General features: G+C 43.9%; 1 protein-coding gene across 7 annotated transcripts in view; it reads left to right on the forward strand.

The window, feature by feature from the left end:
- Positions 1-285: 285 nt before the first annotated feature.
- MOB3B (MOB kinase activator 3B) overlaps positions 286-13,295 on the forward strand; it is a 103,546-nt gene continuing 90,536 nt past the window's right edge. For all 7 annotated transcript variants that reach the window (XR_012621578.1, XR_012621579.1, XR_012621577.1 and 4 more), the window contains exon 1: positions 286-377. The gene's annotated coding sequence lies outside the window, so the exon portion shown is untranslated. The remainder of the gene's footprint in view (positions 378-13,295) is intronic.

A 13,295-nucleotide genomic window follows, 5' to 3' on the forward strand; every position in this document is an offset into this window, starting at 1 on the left:
GGCTGGGAGGCCTCGGGGCGCCCCCGGAGCTGAGGCGCGGGGTGGGAGCTGCCGGGCCTGCGCCCCCGCCCCCGAGCCAGGCGCGGGGCTCCCCTGAGGGCGGGCGCCGCTGCCGCCGCCGCGGCGCAGGAGCCGGGCAGGCGGGAGGGCAGCGCCGCCATTTCGGCCGCTCCCGCCGCTGGACGCTCCGCGCCCGCCAGGGGGCGGCCTCCGCCGAGGGCCGCGCCGAGCGTGTGGGGCCGCGCGGCGGGAGCCCGGGGCCGGCGGGGGGGCGGGCGGCTGGTAGCGCCTTGCCGCCGCCGGGGCTGGCGCGTTCCTTCCCTGGCTGTCCGGCGAGGAAGGCACCTGGGAGGGCGGCGGCACCCGGAGGGGTGGAGGTAAGACGGGGCGGCGGCGGCGAGTCGGCTCGGTTCCTGTGAGGGGAGAGGTCGGTCCCGCTGCCCCACAAACTTCCCGCCGTGAGCGGGCCGCCGAGTGGGACGCGCTCCCAGCGCTCCGCCCGCCCGCCCACTCCCCATCCCGCTCAGCCCAAATGGAGGCGCTTCTCCCAACCCCGTGGAGGGGGCGGCCCACGCTGTCCAAACGCGGGGGCTCAGCCGGTGCCCGCCCCCACTGGCGAGGATCTCCCGCTCCCCCACGGCCGTCGTGACCTGCTGCCTGGGGCCTCCTCCCTCGGAAGGTGCCGGGGCGGGGGGGGGGGCGGAACCGGCCCCCTGTCCTGGCCGAAACGGCAGGTGGGCGCCGTGTGAGAGGACGGGACGGTCCCTGTGAGGGGCTCTTGGCTCCCTGGCCACGGACACTGTGTAGGCACACCAGCCGACTGGCCCGGAGCCCGTGGGAAGGTGCATTTTCCTAAGGGCTTTTATTTATTTGTTCCCACCCCGCCCCCCCTTACCCTGTCTCCGAAAGGTAGGTCGCTGCGTGCTTTCCTCCAGCGCTCCAAGGGTTTGCTCGGTCTCGCTCAGGGAGCTGCTCGTTCTTAGACCTGTTGCCGCAGGGTGGATGCCTGGAAGCGGCACCAGGGCAGGGCGCGGGGGGCTCCCGGCGCCCGCCGTGTCAGGCACCGGGAGAGGGTGCGCACAGATTAAAGAGAGAAGGGAGGAGGCAGCAGCCGTCAGGCTTGGGTTTGGATGGTCTTTTCCCCCCTCTATTTATTTAATCGTGTCCCCCTCCCAGCCCACTCGTCCTGCTGTCTGTCTGCACTGTACTCCGATGCGGGGAGGTGAGATCCAGAGCCCTGCTTGCGGGCCCTGTTATACCCGCGTTCAGCAAAGCAATGGGAGCCTCAGAACCGCAGGCTGGGAGTTTGTCTTCTGTCATGGCAAACGCTGAGGCACAACCCGTTTAAAAACGACAATTTTGCTGCAGTTCTTCTGGTGCTGGGGATGAAGTTAGTGTCTCAAGAAACCTGCAGTGCAGCTGATCTGTGAGGTTTTTTAGTTGTGGAGTGACAGGCACAGGGTGACAGATTTATCTTTTTAGTTTGCAAGGTCGCTCAATGAAAACCAGTTTGTGTTAAACTCCTTGTTCACTAGTGGAACACAGGATTTGAAATCTCTGTGTCTGCAGCATCACAGTGTGACAGCCTGACAGCTAGCCTCTCAGAGTCTGACCCAGGGCTTGTTATGGAGAAACGAGTAATAGCCAGTGGGAGGACCAGCGAACCCTAGAGGTACCCACTGTTGGCTTAAAAGAGAACAGCTGCAATGCAAGCACAGGGTGGTTCTGCTTGACAGGGGCTCCTGGAGAGTCCTGCTTTGCAGCTGATTGACCCTGCAGATCATCTGTCAGTTTTCTGGCAAGCCTGCTGCCAGCTGACATTTGAAGATGTAGGGGGCCTTCTTGCTCCCACTTGATGGTGAGATCAATGTGCTCTGTGGCTGGTTGTGGGCAGCTCTCATAAACAAAATGTTCTGATTGGGGTGCAGGGGTGTGTCCTAAACCAAGTTAGAGCAAGAACAGGTTACCTGTATTATTATCAGAGGGATAAAAGGTGGTTAAGGATCCTTCCCACCCCTGCTTAGATTGCAGTGATTTCTTATATAGACAACAGGATTGTTTCTGTTCTCCAAGCCATTTAGTTGTGTTTTTACACACAGGTATAATTTGTATGTAATGAAGGATACTCATGAGAAAATCTTCTGGACGTTCTCAGACTGGAGAGTTTGTGGGCCAGATGCTCTGCAGTAGTTAGATGGAGACCCTGTTTCCCCCTTTTCCACCACAGCAAAGCATGTTATTCTAAGATTTGTAGACTCTTCTGAGTGGACCAACATTTGTGACAGCTTTGCTTCCCAGCTCTGTGGGGTAGAGAAAAGAGTGTTCCTGGCAGAAGAAAACGAGGAAACTGTTCTTTTGTAACAGAGAGTATGCACATCTCAAGGAGAGGGGGGTGGGCAGAAAGAAGAGGAACACAGGTAGATATGGTATGGTCAAGCAATACTGAGTTCCAGAAAGTGCTGAAGAGCAAAACGAGATGGATGGAGAATAGCGTGATGTTGTTTGGCATCAGGCAGTTTGCAACGATGATGTAATGCTGTTTGCTGCGGTGTTGGTGTAGTAGTGGGTGCTGCTTAGAGCACATTAGTGAGTGATGTGAAATTTGGGACTGGACCAAATCACTTCATCTCCTTTGCTGATATTTCTCTCACAATAAATGTTTCTTTATCAACTGCCAGCAAAGTACTCAGCATCGTTTGAGATCTCTGAGGAAGGTACTTGCATTCTGGAACAGAAACTAAGAGAATCAGAGAGGGCCAGGTGCCCTGGGAACATGAATCGCAGAGCTATTTGGAATAGCAATTGTTTAAAAATGTTACAGGAAAAACGTGGTGCTGTTCTTCGTTTAATACCCAGTCTTTATCATGAGTCAAGCAAACTGACATCTCAGATGGAATGGTTTATAGACAAAACTCAATGTTATTTTAATTTTTCTGTATTAGGATAATATCTGAGGATTAGATGCTTCAGGAGTACTTTTGACAGATAGGAGTCTTGTGAGCCTCTTCTGAGCCAGGGACTTTTGCCTGTGCAGGTAAGATGGAGACAGAAAGCTGAAATAAGTAAGATATAACCGGAATCTTAATGCTAACTACTGTACAATTAAATTTGCTTCCAGAGAAATTACTAGCTTACTACTGCAGTAAGCTTCTTTGGTGATGGGTAATTAGCAGATTAGTATATTAAAGGAAAAAGGATTACGAATGAACTGCAGGTATGGCTGAAGATCTATTAGTTAGTTGTATGTACACAGACTAACTGAGAGGCTCTTTTAAAGGAATTTGGACCAGATAACAACAGAAGAGGAGGTTTTGCTCACTGTTCTGCTGTGGTTGTTATGCAGTCTTGCTGCTGCGCTCCCCTTTCTCTTTTGTGCCGGTTCTCATATGCAGTGGGTGTTCTTCCCTGCTTTACTTTAAATCTTTACCTTGGAACAAAAGTATGGATTTTGTTTGTTTGTTTTGTTTGGATAATTTCCCGTTGGTCTGGTGAGCCCAGGAAAAGATGCAACAAATGTTGGAGCAGGACAAAAATATGGGATTGAAAAGTGGGAGAGGGAGGAAGAGAGGGTGTAAAATTGAACCTTGTGAACCGTAACTTTAGTTTGATTTACCCCAAAAAGATAAAAAGGGACTTAGGCTAATCAAATAACTTCATGGGAACACACTTTTTTTAAGAGCAGGGAGCTCTTCAGTCAATGCTTTCCAAGATCTGCTTGATCTAGGAAATCTGTGTTCAGATTTAATTTAAAATATCTGCCGCTTTTGCTGTTGAGGGTGTTTCCTTACCACACCAATACAATCAGAAAAAACGGATTTTCTATTTTTGTGTGAAGATTGAACATACCCTCATGCTATCAAAAGATGCAGATTTTTCATCCAGAAAAACCGTAGCAAACTCTGTGGCTAGAAATGTGCAGTATGTCCAGGTGCTTGATAATAGAGGACCCCTCCTCTTTTAAAAACAAGTCTTTTTCCACTGTAGTATTCATTGGTTTGGGATTTTTGTTTTTGTAATTTTACACTTACTACCACTTGGGGGTACAAAAAATGAAATTATTTCTATCATAATTATGCAGCTCTGAAGTTTTAAAACAAATGCTAGCAGACAGATGAGTGCAGTCGCTAAATCGGGGACTGGAGGATGTGCTGAACAGGCATTTAAAAAACAGCTTGGAGAGGCCTGACACCAGCCCTTGACTGGGTGGTATTCTCAGTGTGCTGAAACCAAAGAAGTGTGGATGAGGTCTGTAAGAAACGAAGTTCTGTTTTATTTCTCACCTTTTGGTCATGCATTCCTTACCCCAGCTCTAAATCTTGGGGAGAACTGGAATTTGTCTTCTCCATCTCACAACTGTCTATATTTCAAAGTGATCCAAGCTTTCACTGACCAGTACAACATGGTACAAATGCTAGCAGTGAACATTTCAGATAGCACTTCCCTGAAAAATATGGACTTCCACTTCTTTTTTTACCCAGAAAAATAGTTGAGAAACTGTCCAGTTAGAGGATCTTGAAACATAGTCAATTTTTTTCCTAAAAGAAATTTTAAGTGACTTTGAATCTCCATACTAAGTCTAAGAGTCTTAAAACACCATTTTTACTTTCTCATTTTAGTGTCTTTTTTCCCCTTGTTCTTGTATGGAAGTACCCACTGACATAATAGAGTGCTTGATAAGGTAGACATTGAAGTGGTGTGTATCCACAGTGGTATCAAAAACAACAATCTAAAAAAGCTTGAACAAACGGACATGGTTTTGTTTCTTTGAGTCTCCAGTTACACTAATCATAAATAATTACAGAAGTTACAAAAAGTTTAATTGTAAAAATTACACGTAATGAAGTAATCTAGAATTTTTCATAGAATGGTGCAGTACTTAATTTCTAAGTACTCCTGTGTATTGGGTTTGCATGGCAAGGTTTTGGTAGTGAGAGGTCTGCAGGAGCAGCTTCTGTGAGAAGCTGCTAGAAGCTTCCCCTGTGTCTGACAGAGCCAATGCCAGCCGACTACATGACGGACCCGTTGCTGGCCAAGGCCAAGCCCATCAGTGATGGTGGTAGCACCTCTGGGATAACATATTTAAGAAGGGGGAAGAAAACTGTGCAAGGGCAACTGCAGCTGGGAGATAGGAGTGAGAATATGTGAGAGCAACAACTCTGCAGACACCAAGGTCAGTGCAGAAGGAGGGGGAGGAGGTGCTCCAGGAGCAGAGATTCCCCCACAGCCCGTGGTGCCACCCATGGTGAGGCAGCTGTGCCCTGCACCCATGGAGGTCCATGGTGGAGCAGATCTCCACCTGCAGCCCGGGGAGGAGCCCAGCCCAGAGCAGGGGGATGTGCCCGAAGGAGGCTGTGACCCCCGTGGGAAGCCCGTGCTGGAGCAGGCTCCTGGCAGGACCTGTGGCCCCATGGAGAGAGGAGCCCACGCTGGAGCAGGTTTGCTGGCAGGACTTGTGACCCCGTGGGGGACCCAGGCTGGAGCAGTCTGTTCCTGAGGGACTGCACCCCGGGGAAGGGACCCACGCTGGGGCAGTTCATGAAGAACTGCAGCCTGTGGGAAGGACCCACCTTGGAGAAGTTGATGGAGGACTGTCTCCTGTGGGAGGGACCCCATGCTGGAGCAGGGGAAGAGTGTGAGGAGTCCTCCCCCTGAGGAGGAAAGAGCAGCAGAGACAATGGGTGATGGACTAAGCACAACCTCCATCTCCTGCCCCGCTGTGCCACTGGGGAGGAGGGGGTCAAGTTAAGCCTGTTAAGAATGGAGGGATCGGGGGAAGGTGTTTTAGGATTTGTTTTATTTCTCATTATCCTACTCTGATTTCATTGGCAATAAATTAAGTTACTTTTCCTGAGCTGAGTTTGCTTTGCCCATGATAGTAATTGGTGAGTGATCTCTCCCTCTCCTTATCTTGACCCATGCACCTTTTGTTATATTCTCTCTCCCCTGTACAGTTGAGGAGGGGAGTGATAGAGCAGCTTTGGTGGGCACCTGGTGTCCAGCCAGGGTCAACCCACCACGTCCTGTAAGGGAAAAGGTCAAGATTTAAGGTTCCTTGACTTCAAATAGTAGAAGACCATATTCAGTCTCAGACAGTGCAGCTCTTTCGACAGGAATAAAAAGTTGCAAATATATCCTCTTTGAGGGTTAACACTGAATTCCAGATGGGAAATGTGAAAATAATATTGTCTACAGTAACTTATTTTTTCTTCTATAAGATACAATTTACTTTAACTTGTAAAAGCAAAGATTTTTTGCAGAAAGCTAGCATAGGCAGTTCTTAAACACCTGTTCCTTCTAAATGCTTTGCTGACACCAGTCAGTTAAGCTCACCTGGATACCCCAAATTATTGCCTAATAAGTGTATGGCTTTAAAACCTCTCCATCTCCCTCTTTCAAAAAAACCCCTGCATCTTGAAATGGAAGAACAATTTACAGTACAGCATGCATGAGTTGATAGGCATATCTGCCTTAGATTCATGGAAGTACCTCCCCAGAAGAGCAGATGAAGGAAGCAAATGGTTCCACACACTGTCCAGGGATGGGCTTTTGCTCATGGTGCTGTCATTACCTAACCAAAATACGCTGTGATCCCATGAAGAATTGATGGAATCTAGTAGGATGTGTAAGGTTGTGTCCAGTCATATCTGCTAAAGTCTGTGCTGACTCTTGGCTTTTCAGAGACTGAAATCCAAGTGCAGATTTGAGCAAAGAGAAGTATGATCAGCATAGATAATAGGTACATAGATACAACTTGACATCATCTTGCACAATGCTTTATGCATAGGGAAACCTCAAGTTCATGGGCTTCAGTTCAGCAACTTTCTTAAGTTGGGTATACAAAATTGAGCTCTGTTAATTCCCCACAGTAACCATACATTAAAAGCAGTAAATTAAAAAAAAAATAATTTAATGTGCTTGAACATATTTTGCTGCTGTCAAATGTCACTATGGTGTCAACATAGTTGCAGAGTGTTTAAATTAACAAAACAGCGATTCCAGAGATTGATTAATGAGGTTATTGTGAATTTAACATTAACTATGTGCCAAACTGATCTTATGCTCCCTATACAATGTTAACTGTGCTCTTATGACTGTGATTGGAAGTAGATTTATATTCAGGAGTCTGAAACCCATTCTTTCCTCCCCTGTTTCTGTAAAATAGAAGCACATGAGAGTGAACTGGATGGGCCTGATCTCCTTAGCTCAGTGTCTAATTTAGATGCCTAAAATTAAACAGTTGTAAGTATCCTGTTATTGCACTCCTGAGATCAGGAATAATAATTGCATTCCATTAAGATGGCTACATGCAGAATTAGTTTTCCTTTTTTTTTTTTTTCCCCCGAAGTGGGAAGGGATTTTGAGATATATATTCCATTTAAATAAAGGAAAGACATGGGACTAAAGTTGCTGTCCAGCCCTCAAATTCTCAGGCAAAATGTTGAGATTATGTTCTCAGGTAATGGTAACAGCACATTGCATTTTTTCTCTTCAGAGTATTCCCTTTTTCTTCACCAGTTTCATATACTCACATAAATATTTTAACTCTTTTCCTCTTACATTCCCATTCAACACATTTCATTTATGATGAACATATTTTAGGAATCAATGAATTCTTAGAAATCTGAGGTGGGAAGAACTCATCTGATCTTCTAATATATAATGAATGGCAGTGAGACCCAGGATATTCAAGGTCTCTTAAGTAGCAGTTAAACTGATGAAGATGATGACTTAAAGCACTGCTTGGGTCTGCCTGTATGAGGGAAAGAAAGGGGGGAGAGAGAAGAAATTTGTTTGTATCTGTGTCCATATAGTAAATATTTTCAGATTAATCTTGTCTGCTTATGAACTCAAAGCAGATAGAACAGATACATATTTTTTATAGCGTTGTGAACTAGCATATCCTAAAAAACCCATGCTGTAGTTACTGATTATGCTGTAGTTACTGAATACGCTGTAGTTACTGAATATGCAGTAAAGATGGGGTTTATGTTCCCACAGGATATAGAGATGTTTACTTGCAAAATAAGGATCAAAGCTGGGAATTGACTTTTCTAGCTCAGAAGGTCTAGCCATCATTATTTCTGAGTTTAAAGAAGTCCAAGTCATGTTAAACTTTCATCTGCTTTGTAAATTAAGATCTTTGTAGCATATAGGACTTCAGGAAGGTCTGTCTTCCTTATGCATGTCTGCATCTTGTACTTTTTTCTGCATTAGTGAAGTAATGCAAAAATAAAATCTATGCAGTGTCAATGCAAGAGTTTCAGGTCCTAAAACAATTGACATATTCTGTAGAAATACTGCAAAACTTTTTTATAGTGCAAAGAGAGAATACAGAGGAGCAATATCCACTTGTTTTTTAAAGAGCTTACCTTCTACAGAAGCAGTGATACCAAGTGCCCCATTCACTCTACATGTTTAACTTAAAGCACTGAATGCTTTTTAAAAACAGGCCCCAGTTATCAATTTGAAAATGATTAAAATTTGGAAATTAAAAACCTATCAAAAAGGAGAAAATTATCAGACTCTTACAAAGAATCCCAAAAAGATTGTTACCTCTTTACGACGTGTGTTTTTTCATAAGACTGTCAAAAATTATAAGGCATGTTCTCAATTCCATTTGGACTGCTTTCCAGGAACAGTGGCTGTATTTCTTATCTTTTAGGAAATTGGTGATTCTTTGGAAGTACTTTTTAACGCTGAATGTAGTGCTTTTTAGGATGCATGTTTGAAAGCTGTTTCTTGCTTTTGATTGCTCTTCTGACAAACATACTTCTAATTGTTCAATTTGCTGGTGAATTCCATTTTGGAATTTCTGAATCTTGCTTGTATTCCAAGCACCAACAGGAAGATTTTTGCTAAACAGTTGGAAGACCTGTTGGAGGAACTCATAGATGATCATTGTGACATTCTTCTGTGTGACCTTGGTAATCTCCATGGGGAATCTGAAATCAGTTGTTTCACTGAGACATTCTTGAGAAGAATAGCCACCCATTGTCCACAGAAAGTTCATGTTGTAGTAGTTCACTTTCATTGCTTGGAAGAGACAAACTGGATGTGAGATTTTGATGTACAATGCCAGTGCAACGCAAACTCGCAGTAAACTTCTCTGAACCAAGATGGTCATGCTGATGAAGTAGTCAGCAGTTTTTTTCTTGCTTTTTTGCAGATCTGTGAGCTTACAGTTTCTTGGTTGTCTTGTCTGTGCTCACATACTTCTCTTTGGTGTCTCTAAATTTATTTCGTCTGTATGACATGCTGAGTATTACTCATTTTGTAGGAATTGTGTTTTTGTCAACTGTGATCCTGCCAAGGATTTACTGTTTATTTCAGTTTCAAACAGTTGCAAAGGTTTGCTCATTTCTGCTTTGACTGTGTTTAACTGAAAAAAGAGTACGTGAGTCAATCTGGCTAGTCAGAGGACATGGACAGATTAGCAGGTTAGAATCTGGTAAGGGCATTTCATCTTCTCATATTCTTACTAGAATAGGCAGTCTTGCTTTATGGTGAGAAAGTCTACTTTTATGCTTAAGTTGGCGAAGACTGTGAAAAAGAATCACATCCCCAGATAACAGATATGCAAATATGTGCTCTAAGCAAGATGTAATTTCATTGATTTAAAAACAATTGTCTTTTTTGGTAGGACAAATTGTTTCGTTTGGGGAGTGGCTTAAATTTTACTAGCAAACTGTTGACACAAGCATTGACTTACTAGGGCCATGTGTTGCTATCGCTATGGTGGCAATAAAAGGAGTATATACAATTCTTAAAACAGATGCCTTTTTTTCCAAAATCTCTGATAGTTTGCAACTCAGAAGACCTTTCTTCTACTTCATTACTTGATGAATTGCATACATTTTTAGAGCCGTAAAGAAAAGCATGCTTTTATGTAAAAAGAGGAATTCCTTACATTTCAGAGTAAGAAAACTTCTGTTCTGAAGCCTCCTTCTGTGAAGACCAGCTGTCAAAGAGACTGAATTTATTTGTGTTGGTAGCAAAATGTCTTGTCTTCAGGACTACCCCAGCCAGTGTAATGCTGGAATGTGTCTCCCAGATCCTGGCCAGTGTACTTCTCTGAATATCTAGTCTTTGGGCCATCTTGTAGTAGGACTGCCACCAGTATGTTAATTTTAAGTGCCCAAAACAGTCTCAGCTTTTTGTGATGACAGTTCTGAGATAGTGCTACCTAAGCACTATGCCTTAAAATTAAAGTGCTTGGTTGGTTCCTGAGTATGCACTAGCAAAGTGCCATGTTGCTAGGTACTGATGGTTTCCTCTAGTGCAGTACAGCCCTTTTAACTGGTTCCTGTAATCACAATATGAGAATTCATTGGTGACTGAAAAGAAAGATTGGGTTGAATATTAAGATAAGCAAAAGTTACAAGGCATTTAGCAGGCAGATTTGCTTCCTTGTGGAAATCTTTAAGGATTGCTAAATCTATACGTGAACCAAAGTGATTTGGCCACTGAAATGTACAGTTTAGAAAGCCATGGGACATGCCCTTATGTAATTCAACCTGCATAATTACAGGGGTATTTGAAAAATAATATGGAAGATGTTGAAGCTCAGGAATGTTTGGTGTAAGCAGAAAAGAAACTCCTGGATGCTCTTGAGATTTTAAAGTATTTTGTTAGAAAAAGTAAATCCTGTTGATATTTGGGAGGACCTGTTAAAACGTGACAAACTGAGTGATTACTATGGATAAGCAGTTTGTTTAGCAAGCCACAGCATGACTTCAGCAGTTACACAGTAGGACTCTACTACTACATTAATGCTCCTATGGTTATTCTTCTTGGTTTGCTAATGCTGTAGTAATATTGTGGTATTGTCATAAATTACCCACATCGAGAGATCTTCAGAGAAGTTATTTTATGAATGAAATTGCGGGGATGATGGTTTTGTGTTTGACAGAGAATCAAGAAGGCTATGGTAGATTTGATGCATGGATTTTCGACATATATCTTTTGGTGAGACACTGAATTACTTTCTCTTTCAGCTCTTACTTCAGTTCTTCCTGCTCAGCAAGAGAGAGAAGCAGGAAGAAGCTATTGGTATTCATGTGACTGCTCTGTGCGTCTGCCTGTGTTGTGGTCATGTTTATGCATATATATGTGCTGTACATGTGTTTGAGTGTGTGCCTACTGGGAATGCACATTCAACCTCACTACTGATTGGACCTGGGGGCATGGGGCTGCGGCAGCTTCATCTTTGTTGGGCTTCTGAATTCTGCCCACTCTAACAAATTACGGTCATCTTCTCTTAGCCAGGGACCAGACCAGCAATTCCAGCAGGAAATCCATAGTCTCACCTGAGTGCTTTTAAAGTACCTATCTCACCTCATTCATGTTATTGAGGGCTGTACAAGTGAAGGAACACTTGCAGGGATGAGTAGTAAAGATTGGTCTTTATTGGAGTGTCTGCCATGGTAAAAATGTAGAGGTCATAGCCTACCAGAAAAACAGAGGTGGAATATCCTACAAAGGCTGTTTGGCTTTCCAAGGGAATTTCCATTTGGCTGCACTGTCAGACTCTTTGTGTTAGATTTTTGTGACTCTAGTGTTCTCATCTGCTTGCAATCAATTGTAATAAACAGTCAGACTAGCATTATTGTTCATCTGTCTGTAAAAAGGTCATCTTGGCAGGCAACAAAATAGCAGTCATGAAAGCATCTCCACAGTGATAGGAGATCCAGGGTTCCTAATGCTGGTCTTGTTAAAATTTGTGTTTTTGTGGTAAAATAAGAAACCAAAATGCCAGACTAGTTTCCAGGAGAAAGACTCACTTGGTTTTCCTGCTGAGCAGTGTTTCTTTCTGGGAAGAGTGCAAACATCACTGTAATTCTTCTCTCAGATGTGAAGAACCCTTAGGCCTCAATCACAGAATCCAATAAACATGATAGGGAAGGTTCCACCCAGCCAACTTGTTTACCCTTAACTGCAGAGGAAATGTTTCATGCTGCATGTGTTTTTTGTAGATCTTTGTCAGTCAAATTACTCTTGGGAGCAGGCATCCAATAGGGCTCAGATGATGTTGAGTTTAGGGTGAAATTTTACCACACACACCCAAATTGATCTATTAGCTCCTTACCCAAAGAGCTGGTCCTGTTTCCCTCCTGTTTGGCCTTAGGGCTGCTTCTGCTTGGGAGACTTAATGTGACTGAAAAGCCAATCCCCTTCCCTTTCTCTGAGAGAGGCCGGGGGAGTGGGAAGGACAATTTTTTGCCTGCTTTTCTACCTTGAACTGGCTAATCAGAGTAGAACTGGTGCTGCCACATAGGGACAACCAGAAGAACATGGCTATTAGCACGTAAGCAGGACCTGCTTTCATCAGCAGGGAGCCTTCAGATCACCTGAGATGATATGTTTAGACTTGGATGATCTGATCTTGCTGATTTCCCATGGTAAGGCCTGTGAGGAAAAAAAAAATATTTTCTTAGCTTTTAGAGTGATGCCAACAATTTGTATCAGGTCTTTTTGCCTTCAGACCTTTTTAAAGGAGACATGACACTAAGAGGCTGGTATTCTGAATTTAGGAGCTTGTGCTGTGTAGAAGGCAACTTGAAGTAGTCACGTGCTGTTGTCTCGTCATGACACCCACGAGTCCTATTTTGCGAGAGAGGGAAGCATTAGCTATATTGCACGTGTCTCAGCTGCTCATTTCTAGTACTTGGTCCTGAGACTGGCTGCAGAATGTAGAACAAAGCAAAACCATTTAAAACCAAACTAATAAAAAGCTAAGAACCTTCCCAATTTAACTTGAGATTTCTGGTTATGGTATGTGTGCTACAGACCTCTCTCTTACAGAGTTGATGCCAGATACAAATCAGTCTGTGTTGCATGTTAGCCTGTATGAGTATCAGAGACCACAAACGTGCGTTAATATTATTCCACTTTAGAATATATGCATACAGTGGTTCTGTAGCCTATCCTGTATCATACTCATAATAACAAATAACAGAGTATTTCTGGTTGCTTACATTGGGTAGAGGGCAACTACTCTTATGATGTAATGAAAACGTCTTTGTGTTGCTGACAACATGGCATTTTGCTTGTGAAAAATGTCTTGAACAATCTGGCATGACTGTAGGAAGACTGCTAACTGAGTAGTGATGCAGAATTGTCCAGGCATGGTGAGGTGAAGACTTAACTGTACGTGCCAGGTGTGTTTATAATTCTTAAAATTCTATTTCATGAACTAATGAAGCCTGGTTTCTGACCTATTCTCACTCGATTCTCCAAATTCTTCTCCTTATGTTCTGTCAAATCTTTCAAAAGGTAAGACAGGATGTACTGTTACT

The sequence above is a fragment of the Strix aluco genome, chromosome Z (genome assembly GCF_031877795.1).
Source record: "Strix aluco isolate bStrAlu1 chromosome Z, bStrAlu1.hap1, whole genome shotgun sequence".
Classification (NCBI taxonomy): Eukaryota; Metazoa; Chordata; class Aves; order Strigiformes; family Strigidae; genus Strix; species Strix aluco.